Source organism: Hippocampus guttulatus, chromosome 1 (genome assembly GCF_054856545.1).
Source record: "Hippocampus guttulatus isolate MCC_2025c chromosome 1, RoL_Hgut_1.0, whole genome shotgun sequence".
In the NCBI taxonomy this organism is placed as follows: domain Eukaryota; kingdom Metazoa; phylum Chordata; class Actinopteri; order Syngnathiformes; family Syngnathidae; genus Hippocampus; species Hippocampus guttulatus.
Genome location: NC_141261.1, coordinates 20,053,371 through 20,070,282, shown reverse-complemented (window position 1 = coordinate 20,070,282; position 16,912 = coordinate 20,053,371). Strand labels below are relative to the sequence as shown.

The window sequence follows — 16,912 nt, the reverse complement described above, 5'->3', positions numbered from 1 at the left end:
TTGTGCGGCCTGCTGACCGCAGTCTGACATTTGGCGGCCGGCGAACGTTCGTCACGCGGATTTAAGCCACCGCGCGCGCTGACAGCCTGATCAAGCTTTCTTCTGTGAAATTACTGAGGTCGGATCATCTTAATGACGCACACGCAGTCGATGACTTCTTAACGCTGAAAGCCTCTTATTTGGGCTCTTCATCAAAGCGCATTGTGTAAGAGGGGCCCAAGCCGAACAAATTATTCAAGTACGTGTGAGTATTTAAATCAACCAGACAGGTATATGCTCGCTTTTATGGTGAGGAAGCCGAATAAAAGAGTGAGGTTTGCAAGATTTATTTCATCGACCATTGAGTCAGTGCGAGAAAGCACAATTGCTTATTGGCTAACATTGTTCCCTCGCAGCGAGGTTCTCCATTCAAATCGCTATTTACATTTATCGATGTTCTGCAAGTATTCTCTCTGCAAGCGCTCCAGCTTCCTCCCAAAGTCCAAAAACATGGACCGCTATGTTAATTTCATCGCAGATTCTGAATTGTCCCGAAGTGAGAATGTGTTGTTGCATGTTTCTGTTATTACCTTTTTTTTTTGGTTTATTGGGATGATTTTGTGTGTATGTGTGTGTGTGTGTGTGTTCAATCAGATTCCCTTTACCTTTTCCTGAACGAAATATGCCACACATCGCCGACAAGCTCCCACACAATAACGTGTAGATTTTCCCAGCCTCTGATTGGCTGGTCAGATCAAAACTTGTTCGAGACACGTTTGATTAGCAAAACACACCTGGAACAATCTGCACGCATGAATATTTTCGATTTTTTTGTTTTGTTTTGTTTTTGTTATGCCCACAATGGCTGACTGAAGAGGAGAAATCAACTTGGTCTCAGACATTTAAATTTTAAGGTCGACTTTTCCAGAAAAGCAAGCTTTGCACCATGTTGTAGTGCGCTTTTATATAGTCTTGATAGCTGCTACAATTACGACATGCTAGTGGTTTTAAGAGGCCAATTAAGTAAAAATGACAAAGACCAGCAAGATCCTCTGCGAATTTTGGTTGCTAACAATATGGAGATAAATTGAGACGCAATCATAAATGAAAAATTTGGACACCAATTATTAGCGCGTTTGTAACTAATCAGACAGAGGATCTTTGATATAGATTCAATAAAAAAATATATATCTTTTTATTGCATTGTTTATTACCCGGTACGTTACATCACTATATCATCAGAAAAACGTAGTGGTGTACATAGTGTTTTCTTTTTTATGGCATATATATTATATATACAGTACATATATTTGATGTACTTTCTTTTGTGCTAGCTGCATGCTGCTTTACCTTGCACTGCTGCAACAGTTCAATTTCCTCTCTGGGGTCCAACGAAGGATGATCTTATCTGAACTCTCAAATTCTGTGTACGACAGCCATTTATGACGGCGCATTGATAGGTGCGATTGTTCTTCGCATGCCTGACTCGATATGTTTTAGTGCCATGATTATCAGGTGATCAATCCAGGGCAAAGTCGCCCTCCTCACCCCTTGAGCCTTACCAGAATAAGATGAATTGAGGGGTAAAAGCTGTCCTGTCAACAGGTTTTCATCTTTGTTGTAGTTAGTAAAATTTGGGAGTTTCCTAAATGAGAGGAAAGAGGCAGTCAACCTTTACTGCGCTTTACACCAGCATTTCCTTGTTTCTATCTGTGTGTCATATTTTGAATGGACTAGTTATAAATGACAAATAAAGATGATTTGTGAAGAGACGACAAAAGCCTCCATCTGAACAGCTGATTAACAGAGCAACTAGAAAGTTCAGCATCCGTTACAAAACATGTAACACAAAAGACCAAGGCTGTGATGGCTGATGGTGAAGATGGCATACAGAGAATTAAAGAGCGAAAACAGTGCAGGCTTTCTTACCAATTGTGTATTGGGCATAATTTTAACAGCAGTATGGTGTTCCATCTTCGACCATTATGCGGCCTCCGGTGGCAGTGTTCCCTCTGTCTATTTATTTATTTATTTATTTTGTGCGTTTAATCATAAATCCATTTCTCTTGCTTCTGGGCCCGATTCTGTGCCCGATGGGATGCCGTGTTGCTTTAAAAACCAATAACAGAAAGCCTTTGGCAGGTTTCCACATCCATTTATCATTGTTGCTAAATGAAAGCAGGATGATAGGGGATGCTGACAATTAATTAAATGGCAGGTAATGAGAACAAGAGGGAGACTGGGGTTGTGTACATAGTCACCATTATGATCACCTGTGGTCCAAGTCGTCATCCACACAAAACATGTGGGCTTTATGTTGCTGGACAAGTTATTCAGTCAAAACTGGAATCATTTCACAATATAGGACAGTTTTTGGGGGGGGGGGGGGGGGGTTCTACTCAGTATATGAAAAACATTCGACAATAGCATCTTGTAAATTCGAGGCTGGCATCATTTACAGTCACACAATGTTATAACATCTCCCCTTCCAGCCTAAAAATGTCAGGGAAAATAGAGAAATGTAATGTACAGTATATGGTAAATTTCCATCTATCCATTTTCTAATCTGCTTATCCTCACAGGGGTCGCAGACATGCTGGAGCCCATCCCAGCTGTCTTGAGGCAATAACTGAACTGGTTGCCAGCCAATCGCCCGGCGCACATAGACAAACAAGCATTCACACTCACAGTCACACTTACGGACAATTTAGAGTGTTTTATTAGCCTGCCTAGCATTTTTTTTTTATGTGCGAGGAAAGTGGAGTACAAAGATCATTCATTATAGTACATTTAATCATCAAAATTTTCAGTTATAGTTGACACACTGTCAAAACATACAGACCAGGGATGGGCAACTGGCCACACTTTGAGTGGCCCTTAATTTTTTTAGTTTTTTTTGCAACCCCATAATTGTTCAGAAAACACTGCTAAATATTATTTATATGTTCCCTATGGCAAATGGGGGTATTTGTGGATAAAAATCTCATGGGAAAATCAGAAAATACCCAAACGTTGACTTGCATTTGGGAAATCCAGGCATATTTCAAGTGGGGCAGTGCCCCTGCAGCTCCGCCCACCGGCCCCGCCAGTGACCGACACAAATCATTAGATTTAGCTCATTCATTGATTAATTTACTTTCTCATCATTCAGGTCTGAGACTCACACTCTAACACATGAATGTACAAATAGCCTATGCCTCACCATGCACAAGTGGGGTGCAAATATTCCAAACAAATGCGTATTCGCATGGTATAAACCCTTACACAGGAGAAAACCATTTCAATCTTAATTTAGACACGGTGCGGTCACACATGATGGACATGACAGAAACCATCAGCATAATAGGGAGGAAAGTTGCTATGTTGGAATGGCTGTGAAAATATTCATATGGTTTTGGCACTCTTTCCTGATAGGCCAGAAGGAATCAAGATGGAGAACAACAACCGCCACTGTGGCGCAGAAAACACACGATTTGTGCTTGCCGACTTTTCAAAACGCTTTTTTTCCGTTGTGAAGCAGCAGCAGCAGCACTCTGGCTTTAATGAACAAGAGATCAAATATGTGATTGCATCTGCTCCACTGCTGATATCTTCCTATCTCTACTGCGCTGCTAAAGTGCACAATGATCCAAAATATTGAATGTGAAATGTCACCAAGATGAACGACTCCATTCCCAGTTAACTGAGAACATTTCCTGCTCATGATGGATGTGTTTATAGCGTGGCAAATGATCTTGACAACAAATGGCAATTATACTTCCACTTCTTTTGTGCCTTTGCAAGGCCTCTGCGCACAACCACAGCAAACAGGCGTGTCGCTCGGCATATGCTGATCATGCACAGCGCATAGGGCGCCAGCAGCCTGGGGGGCACCAAAAAAAATCATAATAATAGGAATTATAACAATAACAGTATATAATATTTATAATAAAGGTTCAGAAAGTATGTTAATAAATATATGTGATACAAAAATAACGTAGGCGTGTTTACGCGAAAAAAAATTCATCTCCTGCGCGAACCTCTTGTCGGTCTACATTTGATGACCCGTCAGCCCGCCTCTCTCTTACATCCCCTAGTAGTTTGTTCCATTATGCTTCAATCCTAGAATCCCTGGATATTTGGTCTTGTATTTTTGATAACAGGATCAATGTTTTTCTACATGTTCAAGGAGAAACTCGAGGCCAAGTGAAAGTTTCATCTGATCAACCATGTTTATTTGTTGATAGTAGTGGCATTTATTTTTGTAAATTTTAAATAATTTGATTTTATTTATTTGAGGATGTGGTGCCATTCTTAATGTTTTATAAATACTTTATTATGTACCGGTATACTGTATCTTATTTTTGTGAAGCTATTTTGTAAAATAAAGCAAAACTGACATATATATTTAGATTTAGATTCAGATATTGTTCATTTCTGTCAGGGGTGGTGCGTGCGTGTGTGTGTGTGTGTGTGTGTGTGTGTGTGTGTGTGTGTGTGTGTGTGTGTGGGCACCACAAAGCATTATTTTAATTAGGGCACCAAAATGGTGGCCGCCGGCCCTGACAGCAAAGCAATTAAAACACAAACTGAGAGGTCATGACATTATAAGCACGCAAAACTCAGCGGCCATTAGACATGAACTCCCATTTGCTCACCTCCAACTGGCTTGAATCAAGCAGATTAGTCATGTTTGCTTTCCTTTTTCATAGAATGCCGCGCATCATTCGGGTATTTGTGCAATCTATCACCATATTTTGATATGAGGATTAGTAGGCATTTCAAAACAAACAGTCACCTTTAAAGATGACATTAAAACTTTAGAAAGGAGAAAATGTGTACTGGTAGCTCTAGTCACAAATGTATAAAGTTCGCAGACGACACCACGGTCATCGGTCTCATCAAAGACGGCGACGAGTCTGCGTACCGACAACAAGTGGAACAGCTGGAGCTCTGGTGCAACCGACAAAAACTCGGGCTGAACACGCTCAAGATGATGATCGTGGACTTCAGTAAACATCCTTCACTTCAGTTGCCCCTCACACTATCCAACTGCCCTGTGTCAACCGTCGAGACCTTCAAGTTCCTGGGAATCACAGTCTCCCAGGACACGAAGTGGGAAGTCAACACCATCTCCATCCTGAAAAGGGCCCAGCAGAGGATGTACTTCCTGAGGCTGCTGAGGAAGCATGGCCTGCCACAGGAGGTGCTACGTCTGTTCTACACGGCAGTCATCGAATCAATCCTGTGTTCTTCCATCACGGTTTGGTTTGGGGCCGCCACAAAAAAGGACAAAATCCGACTTCAACGGACAGTTAGGACGGCGGAAAAAATCGTTGGCACCGCCCTACCCACTCTTGAGGACTTGCACACTGCAAGAATCAAGACAAGGGCACGGAAAATCCTCTTGGATCCCCCGCACCCTGCCCACCACCTTTTCCAGCTACTCCCCTCAGGCAGGCACTACAGATCCATGCGCACCAAATCCAGCAGACACTTAAACAGCTTCTTCCCTCTAGCCATTAACTCCCTAAACAGTCACTGACGTAGTCACTCTTCTTGTACAACAAATACTGCTACTGGTCACTCTAAAATGGTTCAATGATTTTCTGTACCAACTGTACAAACTGTCATAGTATTGTATTCTACCACTGTTCACTTTTGCTCTGCTTGATACTTTGCACATTGCCTCACAGTTGTCACTGGGTGGTACCACCGCACTACGGTTCACTTACATTACGAAATGTCCTTCCATACCTATTTGTCATGTCCTTGTTTATGATGATACTCATGCAGCGTGTTACACCGGAGACAAATTTCTTGTATGTTCTACATACTTGGCCAATAAAGATGATTCTGATTCTGATTCTGAAATTGTGATTCTGCGTTACATTGATAACCCAGTGGTGGATCTAATCTTATTTAAAAGGGGAGGGGGGGGGATCACCACATCAGCGTATTTCGAATTTTTACAAGCCACAATGATCTTGGCTTCATCACCTTAAATCTTCGCAACAGCTAAATACTCGAGACAGGAAAGGTTTAAAATCAAAAGGCAAACAACCTTCATGTGCTTATTTTTTTCCCCCTCCACATCAATTCAAATCAGTTTGGGTCTTAGCTTCTATGATCAAGTATTGATCTTATCATTGTGCAGTTATACCTTGAAATCTAAAATGTGCTGTTCTGTTCCAGCCTTCCTGCCAGGTGTAATTACTCATTTGGAAGTTGGAGCCAATCTGTTTTTTGGGGGGGGGGGGGGGGGGGGGGGGTTTGGAGATCGTTTCAAATAAACCCCTTTGGTTTAATGGATGCGGACATGTTCTGGGGACAGTTCCCTCGCCTGAGCAGAACAGGATTGAACGGAGCATGAAAACAACTTGGAATTTGCTGTTTGTCACTCTCTGCAAATTGGAGCTTGGATCTACTGTAATGCGCTGCCAATTCACAGATAACACTGTAATTAGTTTCTGCCGTGACACAAGTTCACACGCACACTCTTTCAAAGGGAAACTCACAGGGTTGATTGGGTAGAACACATCACACAACCGAGTTGATTACGAGACAGTGTTATGATGTAGAACAAGGTGTTCCAGGTACGGATGCCAGGCGCAGGAAATAAACAACCTCGCTCCCCACTCTTTTTAGGAGGAGTTGCTGGGCAACTTATCTGAAGACTGGAAATTTTTGAACTAAAAAGCACTTCTCTTTCCATTATGTACCCTACATTATCCTCAATAAGACACTTTGTCCATAAAATTACAAAGAAATAGCCCAGTCAGTCCTTGGAAAAGAAAAAAAAAGTTCTGCCTGCTATGTTCTCTTGAAAACCACTATTATGGTTTTTATGATGATGATTCAAATAATTAGCCATGTTTAGTATCTGTAAATGTCATCTACCAAACCCAACAAAAAACATTACGTGAACAAAATAACCGGAAAAGAAAAGCTTGACAATTGCACAATAGGTACCCTCACAATGGCAAAGGCCTTGATATTTCACATCTGATAGCTGGTTATGCTTCATGTTGAAGAAAATTGAATGGCAATTTCATGTATTATGACAACAATACAATTTTTTTTTTCAAAGACATTTCTGACGAAAAAAGGGAACCCCCCCCCCCCACAAATTTACAACGCTAATGTAAAATGCTTAAAAATTCTCTCTAATGCTCCAAACAGTCGCACTTATTTTACAGTTCTGGACTTAAAAATGACGTTTGCAGACAAAAAAAAAAAAAAAACTAAATATCCCAAAATAGATTCCGTAGAAATGTTTGGATTGTTTTCAGCAGACTTTGGCCTACCCACGTTTAGTCCGAAAGCTGCGTGAGCCTGCTAATGTTATAAACATATATCTATCTTCATTGTTTATGTCTTGTGACCTGTTGTAACTGTCATATGCTTGAGCAGGAGTTTTTTGCCTAACTCAAATTATCCTCAAAATGAGGGTAGTTCGAGCGTGGGGTTTTTTTCTCCCTCTCTCCCTCCCTTGTGGTTTCTTTCTGACTTCCGGGTTGAGTGAACGCTGGCGCGTTTTGGCTGCCGCTGCTCAACCCGTATTGTTTTGTGTTTTTTTCAGCGATGGCTGTTTGAAAGTGCTCTATAAATACTGTTGTTGTTGTTGTTTTTGTTATTGTAAAGTGTCCTTGGGTGTCTTGAAAGGCGCTTATAAATAAAATGTATTATTATTATCTATATAGATAGATAGATAGATAGATAGATATAGATATACTGTATATATATATATACTGTATATAGAATACCCACACACCGTATTTTCCGCACTAAAAGACACACTGGATTATGAGGCGCACCTTCAATGAATGGCTATTTTGTAATTTTTTTTTCATACATTGAACGCTTCGCATTAAAAGGCGCAATCTGCAATGCCTCCACTAGATGGTGCTACGCTCCTTCCATTCAACTCAAGAGGCGTCCATCAACTTGAGAGGCGTTCATGACCGCCTCTGAAAAACGTAAATTAACTATTACTGTACTTAAATGAAACTACGAAAATTGAAACTAATGCATCAAAACAGAAAATCAAGCGAGGAAATCACAAAATAAATTCTATATCCCTCCTACAGAATTTATTTTGTGATTTCCTCGCTTGATTTTCTTCGTGGTTTCATTGAAACCTAAACTCACTTACCTCATTTGTGCAATAATGAGCAATGTCGGAGCCATTTCATTTCATGTGCAATATGTGTCTTGCGTGCAATATAAGCCTCAGTCCACACTACCACCACTGCTGCTGTTGTTGAGTGTTGTTTAGTTTTGTATTTATTAAACCGTTATTTCATTCTATTAAATTTTTTTTACGAAATGCACGGAGGATTGGCACCCAAATTTCGTTGCATGCTATACAATGACAATAAAGGTGATTCTGATTCTGTACTTTTTTCGGAGGCGGCCATCAACGCCTCTCAAGTGGAACGGAAGAGAAGGCACGGAGACCGACAAAGACGTACAGTACCTGTATTTGTTGAGACTGTGAAAACCATTAATAAAGTCTGCGATAAAAAAATAAATAAATAAAACCACAACCACATCTCTCCTTTTTTCAACAAATACAGGTGCATCTTTGTCCGTCTCTGTGCCTTCTTTTCTTCCGGTCAACTCGAGAGGCGTTCATGACTGCCTCAGGAAAGCGCATTGGCATTTCCTTGATTGTAGCTGCAACAGTATGATCAGATGTCAGTCGTAGATATGTATTCCTTTGTTGTGTATTCACAAATGATGAAATCACAACATAAATTCTGTAGGGGGGGATTTAGAATTTATTTTGCGATATCCTCGCTTGCGTTTCAGTTTTGATGTATTATTTTCAATTTTTGTAGTTTCATTGAAGTAATCGTTAGCTTATGTTTTTCGGAGGCGGTCTTGAACGCCTCTCGAGTCGAATGGAAGAAGGCACGGAGACAGATAAAGACGTACCTGTATTTGTTGAGACTGTTTTAAAAAATTAACACCACAGCTCTCCTTTTTTTGGAGCTGCAACACAAACTTATTTAATAAAGCAGTGACACAGTTCACTGAACCAACAGCAAGTTATAACATTGTCAGCATGTCTCCAGCAAGGAGCCATCTTGGAGTCGACGTATTACCGTAATGACCATACACAAGACGCACAGGATTTTAAGGCGCTCGGTGAGCTTTTAAGAAAATGGAAGACTTTTTGCGGAAAATACGGTGTGTGTACTTTAATATTTAGATTTTATTTTTTTAAATTAATTTATTGATTTCTTTTTCTTAGATACTGTAAAAAAAAAAAATTCCCCGGGGGAAGTGATGAAGCAGAGCATGCGGCTCACAGGTTGCCAGTTGCCCATCCCTGAAACATCCACGCAACAACACTCACTGAAGCCTTTTGGTTGTTTTGTAACACTGACTACTGGCTGGCGGTGTGTTTCCCTGCAGCAGCCGAGGATGCCGTCCAACGGTCAAGGAAGGAAAAGCATGGAGGATGGATGATAGAAGGAAAGGGAAAATGTGTGTGGTTTGTTAAAAACAACTTGCTGTGCATTACAACTCAAACCGCTGGCCTTGAACTGAGAACAAATGAGGCTCTGGGAATCCAAATGAGTCTTTGCCAGCTCATGTTCCCCTCGGGGGCGTGATGTTGATTTGGCACAGGGCTGCGGCCACATCACACAGTCCATTACAAGGTTTTCCTCAGGATATTTTGTCTGCATTTGGAGTCATCACCTCAAAACAACATCTTCATAAACATATGGCGGCATCGCAATCTTGCGGATGCATGAAAATGGGCTCCCATATCTCGGGGCATTGTCCCCATGGTTGGAAGGAAAGACGACCGGGCGAGTGGCTGGCAGGAGGAGCATCATTGAAAGTCTGGACGATGGTATGGAGGAGAGGGCAAAGGATGTGAAATATGATTATGTTCTGTGCAAGGGAACCAGAATCAATAGGAGGAGTGCATTTGTCAGTAAAATGGCCTGCCAGTTAATAGCAATGTGCAGTTCATTGGGTTGGGAGCCCTGAAAAATGCAAATCGTAACATTCCCATTTCATGAAATGTTTTTAATTAATAACTGAAACATTAGCACACTCCTTATGCACTGCAATTCTATTGGCCGGCAAAGAAAATGTGCACAATTAGGCCCTACTGAATAATGATCAGCGGGTTATTTGAGATTGCGTTCAGTTCTTTCCTCTCCATTTCAGTAACTGCCTGACAATAGCGAGCTCACACCCGTCCAATAAATGAGTGCATTAATAATTGATTACCACTTCTATATCTGTTGTTTCTTCCTTTTGGTCATGATGGTACGTCATGTGAAGACTCAAGAGGCACATTAGCAATTTCCGCCAAAACTCTTGTCTTGCAGCTGTCTGAAGCCTTTTCATGATTCCACCGCTAGGATTCCATTACGATGGGAATTCAGTTTCCATTCCCTCTTCAAAATATGTACTGCTGCAACATTTCTTAGAAGCAAGGCTTTATGACGTACCCGCCTGTAAATGCTGTCGAATTCTCTTTCAACTGTACAGTCCTTCACTATTTTGGGTGGAGCTGGAATATTCCAGAAAAGCTCACTCAAAATGAAGCTTGTCCATCAGCTCAACAATCAGTGTATTAAGACTTTCTCGAGTGTCGAAGAAATTTTGCATTTTGTGCCTGTCTTTGCAGGAGCTCACAGTGAGATAAAAGTGGACAGAGTGCAACAAAGTTGAGTGTGACAAGCATTGTGTCCATTTGACATGGCATCAAGGCGCAGGCCTCCGATTTAGGGCAAGTGCAAAATGCTCAGAAGCTATCATCGTGCCCGAGGGTCAACGCAATTAGCCTGACGCCAATGAGGCGAGTGACCCCGGGGTCGAGCAACTTTGTCTCCAAGTGGATTTTGTGGCTGAGTGTCAGGGGAGAGGAGGTCAAGCACCAGTGCGGTATGTAGCGCAATTCATCCGAATTGTAGTCTGCTGTCAAATCAAACATATTTCCTGATTCACAAAGCGAACCGCCCCACATGACTCGACCTTCTAAGTCTAGGTCCCCATGTTGTAATAATCCTAATTAAAATATCCCGTGTCAAGTTGCATTGCGACAACATTTTGATTTCTTGAGGAGCAACTCCATTTCTGCACCGGCACGAGAAAAGTCTTGCGACGGGCAACTAAAAATCATCAGAGACCTAAGTGAGACCTGACAGTCTGCGATGTTTCATTCAAGAGAGAACAGGTAAACATACCATCACAAGGCTCTACTTGTGGAAAAACAGGACCTCTATACTCAATACTCAGCCTCATACGCAGGACGACTTGCTCTTCAAATGCATGTCACCGCACTGACCCGCAACGTTTTCTTTATACACGAGACTTTTTGCTCCCCATTGACACTCTCTGCACTGAACAGCAGCAGACCATACAAGAAACGGCAGAAATCTGAGCTGTAACTTGTTTCACCCATCCAGAAGTAAAACATTTTTGTTTTTTTAAGAAGTGGATCAACGGCAACCTCTTTAGATTCATTTCGCTTTGAATCAGGCCAATTCTAGGAGCTGAAGGCAATCACGATGTTGTGACATACCGTACTTTGCGATGAGAGCATTAAAAGCACAATAACACCCCAAAATGGAATTATTTTTGTTCAAATTAGTTTGACAAACAGCGTAGCTTGTTGACTGGACATTGTCCATTGACATGACAGTAAAGATTCTACAACTGGGACGAATCGGATCATTGCAAAAAACGGATCTGACATATTTCCATGCTATCTTGGTGTTAAATTATCATCTGCAAGGCGTCGGTTCACAATTATGGCAAAGTTTAATTATTAATAAAATCGCCATGTTTATAACTTGGGGGGGGGGGGTTCTATGAGAATGAATCTTGCTTATTAACAACTTCATTTGAGGAGAGGCTTACTCATTTTGAGGAGTACATTTTTGGGAGGTTACTCTCAGGAACCTGAAGCAAGCGTTTCAGGGGAGGTTGAATGTTGGGCTTGAACTATTAAATATTTCAGTAACCAGTATCCTACAGAAAATTCTTGTGTAGTTCGATAAAGAATAATTTTACTTATACTGTATACATAAAGATATGTATCCATCCATCCATCCATTCCCTAATCTGATTATCCTCACAAGGGTCGCGGGTGTGCTGGAGCCGATCCCAGCCGTCTTCGGGCAATAGGCGGGGGACACCCTGAACTGGTTGCCAGCTAATCGCAGAACACACACAAGACAAACAACCATTCACACTCATAATCGCACCTAGGGGACCATTTAGGGCTTTCCATTAACCTACCATGCAGGTTTTTGGAATGTGGGAGGAAACCAGAGTACCCTCAGAAAACCCACACAGGCACGGTGAGAACATGCAAACTCCACACAGGTAGGCCGGAGCCAGAATCGAACCCTGCACCTCTGCACTGCGCTAACTCAAAGTTGGCTAAGCGTGCAGGACTCTTTGACAGTCTCACTGGCTGGAGGTTGACTTTGGGTAACTTGACTAAATGCCAGGGCGGCCCGGTAGTCCAGTGGTTAGCACGTCGACTTCACAGTGCAGAGGTTCCGGGTTCAATTCCAGCTCCGGCCTCCCTGTGTGGAGTTTGCATGTTCTCCCCGGGCCTGCGTGGGTTTTCTCCGGGTGCTCCGGTTTCCTCCCACGTTCCAAAAACATGCATGGCAGGCTAATTGAACACTCTAAATTGTCCCTAGGTGTGAGTGTGCGCGTGCATGGTTGTTCGTCTCCGTGTGCCCTGCGATTGGCTGGCAACTGGTTCGGGGTGTCCCCCGCCTACTGCCCGAGGATGGCTGGGATAGGCTCCAGCACCCCCCGCGACCCTAGTGAGGATTAAGCGGTTCGGAAAATGGATGGATGGAGGACTAAATGCCACTGATGCACATAGAGTGGTGAAGTACAATTATGAAACATGAATTACTTACTGTTGTATCATTTACCGCGTCAACCTCAAAGCTCAGGTCACAGTGGGAGTCTTGTCACAAATAATGAAACCAACAGCCAAGTTAATTAAACTGAAGCCAAAGGAGTCTTGTTATCTGCACGATCACACAGCACTGGAGTGTGCTGATGGGTGGGTACCCAGTGTTAAACTACAAGCAATGTACATCTTGAACAGGCCAACCTGATTCAGGATTGATGGCGGCTTCGAAAGGAAACACATTTTTAAGCGTTCGCACTCACTGCGAAGCATCTGGCTGCCCTGACCTGCTGCCTTTTGTGGCATCGACGTTCTTTGCATATTTTAACATGCGAGAGACGATTGGCACTCTATTAACTTATTTAGTGAAAGGAAGGAACATGCCGTTTCAGGCCCCAGACTTGCACTGTTTTCACCTCCCAGACAGAATATTTGTCATGTACAGTATGAATATAAGAGTTCTTTTTCAAGAACATGATTAATTCCTCACAACACATGGTCATTAAATTTAATGGTGACATGAACAGGATTTAAAGTGAGGCCAAGCCCTTTTCAAAATAAAATGTAATGTGCGCATCAGTAGTACACAGAAACACTTAATTTAGGGCAGTGAGAGAGATGAATGAATTAATTAAATGATTTCGTGATCCCTGCTGGGAAATTGTGTTTGTGTCTGCACTGCACTGTCAAAAGGTCAGAGCGCCGGGGCCTGCGTTATATTATAGGAACAATCTTGCAGTTCTGTGTAGAAGACACCGTCCTTATTATTTTGATGACCTTTTTTCACTGCAGTCATTTTAGAGATCGTAAAACTGTAAAAATCAGAACAGGAACAGTAGAACTACATAAATATACTGTATATGAAGCTGATTTTCACAAAACTATGACCTGTTCAGGCGGAATGTGCTAACGAGTTACTTACCGTTCAGACGGAACGGTAGGTGAGTCGTTAGCACGTCGGCCTCACAGTGCAGAGGTGTAGGGTTTGATTCCGGCTCCGGCCTTTCTGTGCGGAGTTTGCATGTTCTCCCTGTGCCTGCGTGTGTTTTCTCTGGGTACTCCGGTTTCCTCCCACATTCTAAAAACATGCATGGCAGGTTAATGGAACACTCTAAATTGTCCCTAGGTGTGAGTGTGAGCGCGCATGGTTGTTCGTGTATGTGTGCCTTGCGACTGGCCGGCAACCAGTTCAGGGTGCACCCCGCCTACTGCCTGAAGACAGCTGGGATGGGCTCCAGCATGCCCGAAAACAGCTGGGATAGGAACCAGGACTTGCCACGACCCTCGTGAGGATAAGTGGATTAGAAAATGGATAGATGGATGTATGACCCGTTCAATTTTGGTGAGGGCTTTGGATAAAGGTGTAGATATATGTATTGTATGCATTTATTTTACATCTGATCATCAACCGCCATGAACCAGGAAGTAGCCTGGTTAAGTCCAAAAGCAGTTCGAGAACCTTGGTGGCAATAGAGAAAAACGTGTTCTGACAGGCTGACGGACTTCATACGTGCACCCTTTCAATATGGCCTCACACGAAGAAAGTCATGCAGTCACGCATCAATGCATCTTCTCTTCTATGGAACAAGTGTGTGAACTGTAACCAGAACAGCAAGGGACCAGGGGATGCCTCACACATGACCTTGAGGTAGCGATCATTTGGAATTATAGGCAGACTTTTATTAACCACTGCCCAAGGGGAAATCACTCACTGAACTTGGCTCACGATCGCTGGACTGGAAGATAGAAGTCAACATCCAACTAGGACACAAGTGATGGGCTGTGCTAGCAAGCTAATGTTTGTCATATATTTTTCAAAATGAGTCAACTGATGAAATGCAGATGCATGGAGAGACACAGATCTCCCTAGTATTAAATTGGTGAGACTTTATCATTATTAGAAGTACTGGAAAACTACAACGCTGGTCGAACACCATTTTGTTTGTATGAATTAATTTCCCCAATGGAAAAAATGGGAAATATCCTTGCCATGGTCAGACTGTTACATCATAAAAACTTTGATTTTATTGTACAAGCAACTTTAAGCCTTTATACAACAGTTGTCCCCCTTTACTGAACGACAAGTGGAAAAAAAAGTGAACTGAAAAATACAAGTGAAAACAACTTGCTTGCTTTGTCGCACTAAAATTTTTGTCAAAAAATGTCAGTAATTTATATGTTGACGTTTTTCCAACAGAAATGACTGTTTTAGGCCAAAAAAGTACAAGTTGTGCATGTGTGTAACCTGGACATTTTCTCAATGGCAACCTTTGGCTTTCACGCCTGTTGGCTTTTTGTGGTGTGCAAGCCTGGTCGGGTATTCATGGGAGCTTGTCAATATCATTGACCACGAAATACAGCTACAGGGATCCAGAGTGTCTCTGCTCCTCTGAAGCACCGCTTGCAGTACGACTTGGTTCCCTAGCAACATTTCACTCTCGCTTTCTTCCCACTTACTGTAGGTGTCATATATTTGTACAGAGCAGCGACTGCGAGGGGTTGAAATGATTAGCCGATAAGGCGACTTTAGTACTCTGCATCGACGTTTCAAGCTTGAAGTCAACAAATTGCTAACCACATGCTTTTGAAATTTTGCCATCCAGTTGGCCACTTTACAGAAAACCTTTGACTCACCCTTCTGCTGCCGTTGCTGGAGCACAACCCCTTGCGGAGCAATGAAATGCCTCGGTCTTCATCAAGCTGCATGCGTCCAGAGTATAAAAATAAGCGTAATGTGGATGAGAATAGCGGTACGCCTTGACTGCTTCTTCTATTCCAATCACCACTCGTCTAAAAATATTCAAACCAGCGGGACTGCGAGACATCGGCACAAAGTGAAGCCTCATCTTCGTTGGCAAAATTATATGTTCGGTAATGCACAAGCAACCACTGTGTTTTACAGAGTATGTTATCATACATCACAAGATGCACCAACACTGCCACATTTTTTTGCCGTAAGACTTGTCACACCGCGGCATATGGCCGTACCATGCTGCAAGCGTATGGAAATATTTGACCAAAAATTGCACCGGCGCACAGGAGGCAAGTGCAAAATAGCTCTATCCTCAAATACAATAAAAGCACAAGTGAAACAGCATTTGTCCCGTCTTACAGCAAGCTATTGTCACGTAGCGAGGTGGTGGTGGACCCCAAAAAGCAGGCAGGAGGGAGGAGCAGGGTGTATTTGAAGAATTGTATTTAAAACAAAGAAAACTAAATCCCAAACACACAAAGTCCAAAGTATCAAACAAAAACCTGTCACGTTACGCACGAAGCAGGAAAAGGGAACTGCTTCGTACGTAACAGAGAAAACAAGAATAAGTGGATCCCCGAAAGAGCAGACACCGACAAGGACTTCGTCAAAACAAAAATATTTATTACAAACAAAATCCCGTCAAATAAACAACAGAAAGCGCTGGTAAAAACGAGAACCAGGAAATAAGGAAACGCGACAACAGAAAACGCTTGCAAAAAACGGCAAGGAAAATATGTTAAAACAAGTACTAGTTCACGTACGCTAATATAATGATTCCCTTGGGACGACGAAAATATAACCAACAGCGAATGGTATCGAATGAGAATTACAATCATTGGCAACAGCAGTGGCACGGCATGCAATACTCCGGCAATGGGTTGACCGCCGGAGCGCCTAGATAAAGCAGGTGCAATCACTGACAAATAGGCAGCAGGTGTGCAGGCGGCAGGAGTGAACGCGTGCCACCTGCTGCCGAATACGGAACATGACAAAACCATGACTAAAGCTAAAACATAACAATGAACTAAACATGACAGAAACTAAGAGCAAACAGCAACACACATGACAGTAGCAAGAAGCAACAATGACCCGACACTGAGTGTTCAGGCTGGGAGTCCTTTTAAGGCCCTAATTACCTATGACCAACAGGTGTGCAGCTGCCGGGGGAGCCCTACAGTGCCACCTGTTGGTCCCTAAACCGAATCATGACAGTACCGCTCCCTCAATGAACTAAACATAACAGAAGCCAAGAGCAAACAGCAACACGCATGACAGTAGCAAAAAGCAAA

At 42.5% G+C, this 16,912-nt stretch overlaps 1 long non-coding RNA gene across 1 annotated transcript; it reads right to left on the bottom strand.

Moving 5' to 3' along the window:
* Positions 1–16,047: 16,047 nt before the first annotated feature.
* Positions 16,048–16,702, bottom strand: LOC147210873 (uncharacterized). The gene is made up of 2 exons (XR_015102806.1): positions 16,619–16,702; positions 16,048–16,123 (listed from the first exon to the last, which is right to left on the bottom strand). It is a non-coding gene; the product is annotated as an uncharacterized LOC147210873 (long non-coding RNA).
* Between the last annotated feature and the right edge of the window lie 210 nt (positions 16,703–16,912).